Below are 12042 nucleotides of genomic sequence, written 5' to 3' on the forward strand. Positions count from 1 at the left end.
CCATACATTTCCTAACGTGATCTCTTTATTGGTATGCAAAAAATACTGTATTAATAAAGAGCAGCATTTTTGTAACAAAAGAGACTTAGTGGAGCTATTTGGTGCTTGAATGTGACCATCCTTTTTACTTTTGCTAAGCCTTATTTAAATTTTGTATACCATGAAATATGTAGAATTTGTCAAATCATTTTAGTGCTGAGGGTTTTTTTTTATTTGTTTTTTTGTTGTTGTGGTTTTTTGGTGGCTTGTTTTGAAACCTAAGAAGGCACTTGCTGACATAAGTACTAGGGCACTAAGAGACAACGCAGATGAGTATTTATAAGATGCTTGGGACACACAGCAGGATCTTTTTTATCTTGTAAGAGAAAGAAAAACTACCAATAAATAACTAATCACGTACCAACTCCCCTTGGGATGTCTTAGTATCTTCATGCTATAAAATTGTTTATGTAAGCACAGCATCATCTTACAGCCCTATGGATTTAAATAATCTAGCAAGGCTATAAACACTCCAAAAACAAAGGCATAAGTTAACCGACTGTTCAGTCGTCCTTCATTGTAAATGAGTTAGCAATGACCCAAAAAAAAAAAGAGCGAGAAAAAAATAAAGTTTTCTCCTTGACCCTATTTTCTTCCGTGTAGTTTTAACCATGCCCCATCGCTACATTGTGAAACTGTAGAAGAAACAGATATTTTTAATGAGAATGTAAACGGATTTCAAAAGTGGTCTCAACACTTATAATACCTATGTTTGGCAGTTGTCATAACTCAATCCTGCTATACTCAGACAATGATCCAGGTCTGTCCGGGAGGTAGTTCATGGTTTACAGCCTTTGCTTTTTAACTGTCCAGTTTTCTTTAAAGCACAACTTAGCTGCTTGTTTACAAAGGATATTTTTATGTATATTTTGTATAGTGTATTATCATTTTTGCCAAATATGTTTTTGCATTTTGGATGAGTAAAGAGTACTTAAGGTTGCATTCATGTAATACCTGTTTGTTGTTGTGAACCTCTCCAATCAGCTGGTAGAAATTCTCCTAACTGTGTTCTATTTGGTCAGTCTCCGTGTGATTGTAAGATGTGCTCCTCGGTAGAACTCCCAGCTGTAGACTTACCAGCTTAAAACTTTGTTAGGATCTGTGCAATAAAGTGTTTGCAGTCTTATTTTCTCTAAGAAATTCCCCCATGGATGTCATAATTGTTGTATATTGAACAAATATTTATACTTATGCAGTTGCATAACATTGAATAAAAATTTAGCATGAAAAATAATGACTTCAGTTTTCTCAAATGTGTACGTATACGTACCATTTTCAAAGGCATTACTGATTATTATTCTATATTATAGAAGGTATTGATTTTCACACATGCCTTTTTAGAGAATGGAGCAGTTTGCCTTTTGACCTATACAGGTGGCTCAATCTTTAAGTACAAAAACACCTTCCTTTTTCTTCCAGCCTTCTTTCTTGCCTGCACAAGTTACCACTTTCCACACTCACACTCCCTGCAATCTCCAGGGAAGAGGTATCTTCCAGGCCACATCGTGTTCTCTTAAGACCTCCTTCCACTGGTTACTATAGTACCCATCACTGGTTGTCTTCCTCTCCTCCTCTTTCCATCACCCTTTGCCACACCATCTACCTTATTCCAAGGATCTCTAGTGACACCTGGCAGAATCCAAAGCCCACTTGCAGGCATCACTTATGAAAACCACCTTCCCCGTGGATACCAGTTCTACCTGACATGCTTTGCTCCTACTTCAGCCTTCTTTACTTGTTATTTTTTGTCTCTCACAAACTTCTTCCTCCACGGAGTACATGTTCTCTTAAATATTAGTATTTCTTAGGTTTCAGTTTTATTACTTGGTGTTTTTTCTCATTCTTGGCCATTTCTCCTTGGTGGTGCGTTGCACTCAAAACATCCCAAAGTGTGCCCAATCTCCTCTCTGTCCCTTCTCTAAAAGTTTGCTGTGTTCTTCATTTTCTCACCAGGTCAGATCCATTGCTCCCCTTACCAAAAAGAAAAAAGACCACTAAGCTCCACCAGTTTCAAAGAAAACATTCTTCCATGGTACACATCCCCTACTACTTTTCTGCGATGATCACCCTGAGTAATCTCTGGGATAGTCTCCAGTGACACCAATAGCTGCCTAACCAGTTTGGTTTCCCTGACTCTGTTTTCACTCCTTGTCTGTTCATCCTTAGAAATGTAATTTTCAGCACTGGGCGTGGTGGCGCACACTTGTAATCCCCGGGCTTGGGAGGTGGAGACAGGAGGATCACGCTGCTTCAGAGTCAGCCTCTCTGGCTTAAGAGACCCTGTTTCCAAATAAAAATATAAAAAATAGGTCTGGGAGTGTAGCCCAGACGTAGAAGGGCTTCCAGGAACCCTAGTACCACCAAAAAGAAAAAAAGAAAAAAAAGAAATGACACCATGCTACTACCCTGCTTTATGTTTAAGTACCTCCTATACTCTTAGGGATAAAGGCCAGCTCCTTTAACCCGCTCTTAGCCTACTTGTTAGGCCATTTGCTATAACAAAATATTTAAGGCTGGATACTTTACTAAGAATAGGTTTATTTAGCTCACACTTTTGGAGGCTAAAAGTCCAAGATTGGGTGACTCCCCTCCACTCACCCTCATGGTTCAGGGACCACACACTCATTTTATAGTAACCCACACTCGTGGGAACTGAAGTTCCAAGAGAACTACAGTAATTCCTTACGAGGGTGGTGACCTATCTGTGTGTGTGTGTGTGTGTGTGTGTGTGTGTGTGTGTGTGTGTGTATGTTTTACTGGATATTGAACCCAAGGACATTCTACCTCTGAACTACACCCACAGCCTATCGTGTCCCTAAGGCTCCGTCCTGCAGAGCCCCAGGAAAGAAGACACAAATGCCGAGTCTGCTGATGATGCTTCCTCTTTAATGCTTCTCTCTCTCTCTCTCTCTTCCCCTCTCTCTCTCTCTCTCTCTCTCTCTCTCTCTCTCTCTCTCTCTCTCTCTCCGCACAGCAGGCAAATATATATCAGTCTCATAACCCCTCCCTCATCACTTCACCAACCCCAAGCTTCCCGCAGCTAGGGCATGCGCATTTCTAACCCTCTCATAGGCGGGCTGGTGGTAGCACAAGGCGCTGCGTCACTGATCATCCGTAGGGCGCCTGATAGGGCTCACTGCGCAGGCTCAGGGCACCGCCAGCCTCGTGAGCCTCGTGACTTGGCTGCAAGCCTAGGCGCCATCTTGAGTCCACGCTGGCAACAAGCCTGGGTGCCATCTCGGTCCAGCCGAGTGGGCCCCGACATCTCCCCCTTTTTGTTTTATTAAAAATAAGGCTTGGGTTTTTTTTTTTTTTTTCAAAATGGCGACTGAGGGACACAGTACTCCTCAGTAGCTGAAGCAAATAAAACTTCAGATACTTAGAAAGCTGTGTCTTAATCAACAAAATAAATACATACCAGGAACCAAAACAAATCCTGGTACCTCGGGGGAACTCTGAACTTGAAGAAGAAGAAGAACATAGACCCGACACCGGACCAGCTGCAAACGCTGATCGGTGGCCGCAGGCTGCTTTCGCGGGCCCGCGGAGCTGCCTGCCCGATAGCCCCGATAGTCCCGCAGCAAGATAATCCGGGACTGAAAACAGCGAGCAGCTCCCACGTCAGAATTCTGTGTGCCCACCAGCGACTGGATCACAACAGCATAGAGACTCCCACGAATCCTGAACCAAGGAAGACAGGTACCTGCGGGCAACGGGAAGTGCGGACCCTAGTGTGCGCTGCACTCCAACCCCCCAGCACGCCCAAGCCTCAGACCCAGGCACTCCCCTCTGCGCACCTTGTCGGCACCCCGGTTCCCTGCTAGCAGTCATTGCCTGTCCCACTCTCTCCACTAAATTGGAGCCTACCTGGGTGTCTAGCCCCCCCCCCGCCACCTTGCCAGAGACTGCCTTCAAGGCTGCGAAAGCCCTGTGTAAACTGGAAATCTCCTTGGGGCACCCCCAGTTTCTACGTCCCGCGGGAGGCAGAGGCCTTTACTGGGCACCACGCACTGGATCCTTGAGCACCTATCCTGCACTCCTGGCCCACCGCTGGGTGTTCCCAACCTCCTGCTAGCCAGAGGCTTAATTCTAAGCGAGAACTCAGCTCAATACACCTTGGAAGAGCATACCAGCAGCAACAGACAGCTGCATCCACTCACTCCTGGGTCCAGTAAAAGCAGCACACCCAGCCTGCACCCTTGGAATAGGCAGAGCTCTGGCAGTAAGCGTGGGCACCCAGGAACCAGCACCCATTTGCCCAGGGTACATCTTGGGACCACACCGGCTAACCCAGCTGGAATTTCCAGAGACACAGGAAAATCCATCGGGCCACAATATCTGCACAGGACCTCAGGGGGAGGTTCTAATTATACCTTGGTCATGCTCCACCCGTGTCATAGGGAAGCACAGGCTGGAGTCTAGGGTGGTGAGTGCAGAGGTACTGACCACAGGTTAGAATTTCGCAGAACCTGTGAATTGTACAGAATCAAATAAAAGTGAAACCAGACATCCGGACACATAAACCTAAAGCAGCTAAAGGAGAGAAGGTGTCCAAACACCCAGAGTGACCTAAGAAGATAAAAAAAAATAGAGTACAAAGAAAACTAAGAGACATTGGATGGTATTCTGAAAGTTACTAAAGCAATCACATACGCACATATTATATAGGCCTGACCCCATATGCGTAAATAAGGAGGGCTGTTTATTTTACTTTTAATGTGGATGTTTTGTTTTATATTGCTTTTACAGTGCTTTTGTTTTGGTATGGTTATTGCTGTATTATTTTTTTTTCTTTCAACCCACACTTCTCTTACTTTCACATGTTGTTTTTTTTTATATATATATATTGGATAGTTTGCCTTATTTTTTTATTTCACACAGCTGCTAGCTCCTTTTATTTTATTCTTGTTCTTTTGTCCTCTTTCTTCCTCTTTCCTTCCTTTATTTTCATTCTCCTTCTTTGATTGGTCTTCCTCCCTTTTTCTAGGATTACATAATAGTCTTGGTATCTTGTGTGGATTTTTTTTTCTATTCTTTTTTTGTGTCTGTCTGCTCCTTCCATCACCCCTATTTACAAACCTTCCCACACTAACCCTACATACTTTTCTCCCCCAAAACTTTTCCACATAATATACCTCCTGGTCTAATACTCTAAGTATTTCTTACATTCATAATTACTCCACGAACAACAAGAGTCCTAGTAGTTAACTCTCTCTCATTCCTAGCAAGATTTCACCTTACGATACTCAAAGTCTTTCTCAACCTAAACATATCCTCTACCTAATCCGACTCCTTTACTAATCACCCCAGCTCCTCCCACATCACCCACCCTCAACACTGGAAAGGCTCTGCTGACTAGCCGATACCCCAACTCCTAATATTAAGATCTGACTAAGCATAATACTCACGAACGATGGGTAGAAACCAGAAAAACAGGACAGAGAACGCTACAAATATGAGAACCAGGAATTATGAAGAGACAGCAGAAATCACGAATACTGACCTACTAGAAATGCAAGAAGGGGAGTTCAGAATCTTGTTGTTCAATATGATGAAAGGATTCAAAACAAGTATAGAGGAGGTTAAAGGTGAATTAGAAACACTAAAAAAGAATCAGAAAGAGGTCTGGAATGAAATGAAAGAGGCAATAAGTGAAATGAAGACAGCAATTGAAAGAAACTCTGGAAGATTAGATGAAATGGAAAACAGAATATCAATATTAGAAGACAGTACATCCCAAACCGAAAACACAGTCAGCGATATACAGAAATCTTTACAGCAACAAAACCTAAACATCCAGCAATTATGGGATAATATGAAGCGCCCTAATCTACGGATAATAGGCATTGAGGAAGGGATAGAGGTACAGACCAAGGGCATCTGTAATATCTTCAAGGAAATAATCTCAGAGAATTTTCCAAATATGGAAAGAGACTTCGATCTTCAAGTCCAGGAGGCATACAGAACTCCACTGAGACAAAACCAAAGAAAAACCACTCCACGCCACATAATAACCAAAATGACCAATATAGAGGCTAAGGAAGGAATCTTAAAAGCAGTGAGAACAAAAGGACGGGTGACATATAGAGGCAAAACAATAAGAATCACCCCAGACTATACAACCCAGGTCAGGAATGCTAGGAGAGACTGGTACGACGTGATTCAGACCCTGGAAGAAAATAACTTCCAGCCCAAACTAATCTATCCAGCAAAACTACTATTCAAGATCAATGGTGAATCCAAAATCTTTCACGATAAACAGAATCTCAAAAAATTCATGAATTCAAAGCCAACACTAGAGAAAATTCTTAAAGAAATAAACCATAAGGAAGAAAAAAGAAGCAGACTTCAGAATCAGAGAAGAGAGGAAGTTAATAAGTGGGCCACTTAAGTAAAGAAGAAAGATCACACCACCCAAGAGTAGACAGAACACAAAATGGCAGAAAACAAAAATCATATTTCAATAATATCTCTTAATGTCAAAGGACTTAACTCACCAATCAAAAGACATAGATTGGCAATGTGGATTAGGAAACATAATCCAAATATATGCTGTCTGCAAGAAACACACCTCACAGCCAAAGACATTCACAGGCTGAAGGTGAAAGGATGGAAAAAGATATACCATGCCACCAGTGACCAAAAAAGAGCAGGGGTAGCAACCCTAATATACAACAAAACAGATTTTAAACTAAAACACATCAAAAGAGACAAATCAGGGCACCTCCTTTTACTAAAAGGAACACTATACCAAGAAGATATAATGATAGTAAATATTTATGCCCCAAATATGGGTGCAACCACATTTGTAAAACAAACCCTTCTGGACATAAGATCCCAAGTAGACCCAAATACAATAATTCTGGGAGACTTTAATACGCCTCTCACACCACTGGATCGATCTTCAAGGCAAAAGATGAGTAAAGACATTTTAGAACTAAGGGAAACCATAAACCAAATGGACCTAATAGACATTTTCAGAGTATTTCAACCAGGAACTACAGAATACACTTTCTTCTCAGCAGCCCATGGAACCTTCTCCAAAATTGATCACATCCTGGGACACAAAGAAAATACCAGCAAATTCAAAAAATGTAATATAATTCCTTGCATCTTTTCAGACCACAACGGAATAAAAGTAGAAATCAACAACAGGAAACTCGAAAGAAAGTATTCAAATTCATGGAGAATGAATGATACACTATTGAATGACGAATGGGTAAGAGCAGAAATTAGGGAAGAAATAAAGAAATTTATGGAAACAAACGAAAACAGAGACACAACCTACCAAAACCTATGGGACACCATGAAGGCAGTACTAAGAGGAAAGTTTATTGCATTGAGTGCCCACATAAAAAGGACGGAGAACCACCAAGTAAAGAACCTAATGACACAGCTCAAGGATCTAGAAATTCTGCAACAGTCTATTCCCAAAGCCAGCAGAAGGCAAGAAATCATCAAAATTAGAGCAGAAATAAATGAAATAGAGAACAAAAAAACAATTCAGAGAATCAATAAAACAAAAAGTTGGTTCTTTGAAAAGATTAATAGAATTGATAAACCCCTGGCCAACCTAACCAAAAGAAAAAGAGAATCAACTCAAATTATCAAAATTAGAAATGAAAAAGGAGATATCACCACAGATAGTGAAGAAATTCAAAATATTATCAGAAACTACTTTAAAAATTTATACTCCAATAGACTTGAAAACCTGGAAGAAATTGATAGATTTCTAAGCACAGTTAACCTTCCTACACTTAGCCAAGAGGACATAGCAAGCCTAAACCAACCAATAACAACCAAAGAAATAGAAATGGCAATAAAAATTCTTCCACCAAAGAAAAGCCCAGGCCCAGATGGGTTCCCAGCTGAATTCTACAAAACCTTCAGTGAACAACTAATACCAATACTGCATAACATGTTCCGGGAAATTGAAAGAAGTGGAACTCTTCCAAATTCCTTCTATGAGGCCAGTATCACATTAATCTCCAAACCAAATAAAGATACCTCAAGAAAGGAAAACTACAGACCAATATCCTTAATGAACATAGATGCAAAAATTCTAAACAAAATACTAGCTATACGCATTCAAAACTATATCAAGAAAATAATACATCATGACCAAGTTGGTTTCATCCCAGAAAAACAAGGCTGGTTCAACATACGCAAATCAATACATGTTATTCACCACATAAATAGAACCAAGAACAAAAACCACATCATCATAGCAATAGATGCTGAAAAAGCATTCGACAAAATCCAACACCCATTTATGTTAAAAACACTGCAAAAAATTGGGATAGAAGGAAAGTACTTCAACATCATTAAGGCAATATACTGCAAACCCAAAGCCAACATTATATTGAATGGGGAAAAACTGCAAGAATTTCCGCTACAGTCAGGAACAAGACAAGGATGCCCACGTTCACCACTCCTTTTCAATATAGTCCTTGAGACTCTTGCTGCAGCAATCAGACAAGAGAAGGAAATCAAAGGAATTCACATAGGAAGAGAGGAATTAAAATTATCCTTATTCGCAGATGACATGATCCTTTATCTGGAAGACCCAAAGAACTCAACCAAAAGACTTCTGGACCTGATTGACAAATTCAGCAAAGTCGCAGGTTACAAAATCAACCTAAAGAAATCAGTGGCTTTTCTTTATGCCAACAACGAATCCACAATGAAAGAAATAAAAACAACAATTCCATTCACTATAACCTCAAAACCAATAAAATACCTAGGAATAAACCTAACCCAAGATGTAAAAGACCTCTACAACAAAAACTATAAAACATTAAAGAAAGAAATTGAAGAAGAACTTGGAAGATGGAAAGATCTCCCGTGCTCATGGATAGGCAGAATAAATATCATCAAAATGGCCATTCTGCCAAAACTGATCTATAGGTTTAATGCAATTCCCATTAAAATACCAGTGACATTCTTCAGAGACCTAGAAAAATCAATCATGAATTTCATATGGAGAAAGAAAAGACCTAGAATAGCCAAAGCAATTCTCAATAACAAGAAACACGCAGGAGGCATTACAATCCCAGACTTCAAACTATACTATAGAGCAATAGTAGTAAAAACAGCATGGTACTGGCACAAAAACAGATATACTGACCAGTGGATTAGAATAGAAGATACAGAAACAAACCCACACATCTTTAGTCAATTAATCTTTGACAAAGGGGCCAAACACATACGCTGGAGAAAAGACAGCCTTTTCAACAAGTGGTGCTGGGAGAACTGGCTAACCATTTGTAAAAAGATGAATCTAAACCCCTATATCTCACCAAACACAGGAATCAACTCAAGATGGATCAAAGACTTAGAAATTAGACCTGAGACTGTGAAGCTAGTAGAGGAAAGCATAGGTTCAACACTACAACATATTGGCACAGGCAGTAACTTTCTCAACAAAACCTCCAAAGCTCAGGAAATTAAAGCAAGAATAAACAAGTGGGATAACATCAAACTAAAAAGTTTCTTCTCATCAAAGGAAACTATCAATAACCTAAAGAGGAAGCCTACAGAATAGGAAAGGATCTTTACCAGCCACCATTCTGATAGGGGGCTAATATCCAGAGTATACAAAGAGCTCAAAAGACTCTACACTAGCAAAACAAACAACCCAATCAAGAAATGGGCAAACGAACTAAATAGACACTTCACAAAAGAAGAGATACAAAGGGCTAATAGATACATGAAAAGATGTTCTTCATCACTGGCCATCAGGGAGATGCAAATCAAAACTACACTGAGATTCCATCTAACCCCAGTCAGAGTAGCAAGCATAAAGAAATCAAATAACAACAAATGCTGGCGAGGATGTGGGGAAAGAGGAACTCTTTTACACTGTTGGTGGGAATGCAAACTAGTTCAACCACTATGGAGATCTGTGTGGAGATTCCTAAGAAAGGTGGGAATAGATCCACCATATGATCCAGCTATACCACTCCTGGGTATCTTTCCAAAGGAGTTGAATTCAGAGAACTACAGCAACATATGCATACCTATGTTCATAGCAGCACAATTTGTAATAGCCAAAATATGGAACCAACCCAGATCACCATCAACAGATGAATGGATAGCAAAACTATGGGAAATACACACAATGGAATTCTATTCAGCCATAAAGAAGAACAAAATTATATCATTTGAAAGAAGATGGAAAGCCCTGGAGAACATTATGTTAAGTGAGATCAGCCAAGCACAGAAGAAGAAGATACATATGTTTCCTCTAATATGCCCAAACTAGGAAACACAAAGAATACCAGAGGGACTCCAGATATTGAAGGGGAAATACTAGCTAAGTTTGGATGGTAAGATAGGAGAGGAGGAAGGCCGGTCTCGATTAATAAGGGTCTACACTTGAACATGTGTAAAATTATGAATAAGACATGGTTAACCTGGACAACCATTGGTGGGGGGGGAGGGAAAATGTGGGCAGGGGGGAGGGCACCAAATATAGTGTAAATGTATACTATTTATGTTCAATAAAAAAATTGTTATAAAAAAAAATAAGGCTTGGGATTGTGCCTGTCTTAGGTTGTCGACCCTCAAGGATCATTCTTACCCGTCTTTGGGAGAACAATAGCATGATTGTTTCCCTGTCTTTGGTTGATATGATCCCAGGGATGATCTTACCCGTCTTTGACTACCGATCAAACATATTGAGCCAAACCTGAGGAGATGAGCCAACATCAAGGGCTGCCATAGCTTGCACCAATATGCGCTGTTGTTGCAGTGTGCGTTGTCGAGTTTGCCTGATATATCCAACCAGGAAACAGCATGCTACCACCAGCAAGAATGCCCAGAATGCCATGCCACCCCAATCTTTTAAGAAACCCAATGTTCCATGTATCAAGTCCATCCATTATTGTACTGTGGCGACTTCTACGCGGGTAGAATTAATTGCAACGATAGATGCTCGAAGCTCAATCATGGCGTGTTCAAATTCACAGCTCCAAGTTCCTAGAAGCATCTTGCTTAATTGATGAGACAAATTGCCTGCATGGGAGAAATTTTGATACTGCACATATGTTATACATAATTCAGATAATTTATGAATACATGGTACCATGGCCATTTGCCCCAGAATGTCAACCTGTTCTTGTAACAGGTCTACTCTTTGATTTACCATTAATATGCCAGCTTTAAGTTGCCCATTTATTTGAGCTTGCTGAGCCATGGCAGTAGCCACATGTGAGGATAGAGCATTCATAGTGGCTGCAGTATTTATAGATGTTGCCAAAGTGGCAGCAGCTGTAACTGCCGCGGCCACAGAGGCCACAATTACAGCAATAAGAGCAGAAATTCCAAAGTCTCTCTTTTCTCATTTCAGCAAAACTGAAAGGGAATTTACATTCACTCGTATCGGCCAAGGAACTGCTATAGGCAGTCGCACTGCTACTGCCCAAGGGTGCATAGAAGCATTCTAGCAGAAAGTTAGAAAACAGGTATCAATAAAACAACCTAGACTATCATTAACCAAAGAACTATTAGAAACAAGCCAAAAAAAATGGAGTAGTTACACAAACAGGAGTGGGCCCAAACGGGAATCGTGGTCCCATTGAACAATTTACCTTGACGCTAGCCTCAAAAGTATCAGAAAAATTTCGAGAATAGCTGCAATTTTTTACAGTTCCCCCTGAAATCATAGAAAAATGGTGGCAATGGTGGACACAGGCAAAGGAAGAGGGAAAGCAGAAATAATTCCCCAAAGATCTTTTTCACCCATTCCAATGTGAAACATTACCAATAGAGTTAGCAATATCCATTTGTTGCTTGGCATCTTCCATTGGCTCCTGTACATGGCACACCAATCTTTCAGGAACCCAAATCGGCGAGTCTTTGTCCTGTGGGAAAACACACACCGACCCTCGACCCCACGTTAGCACTGGATCCGGACCATTCCATGCTCCTGTAAGAATATCTTTCCACATTGCTTGCCCTGCATAGCGCTCATGAGGCCTGTAATGTCTTTCCGCTGCCGTT

The sequence above is a fragment of the Muscardinus avellanarius genome, assembly GCF_963383645.1.
Source record: "Muscardinus avellanarius genome assembly, chromosome: 1".
Lineage (NCBI taxonomy): Eukaryota > Metazoa > Chordata > Mammalia > Rodentia > Gliridae > Muscardinus > Muscardinus avellanarius.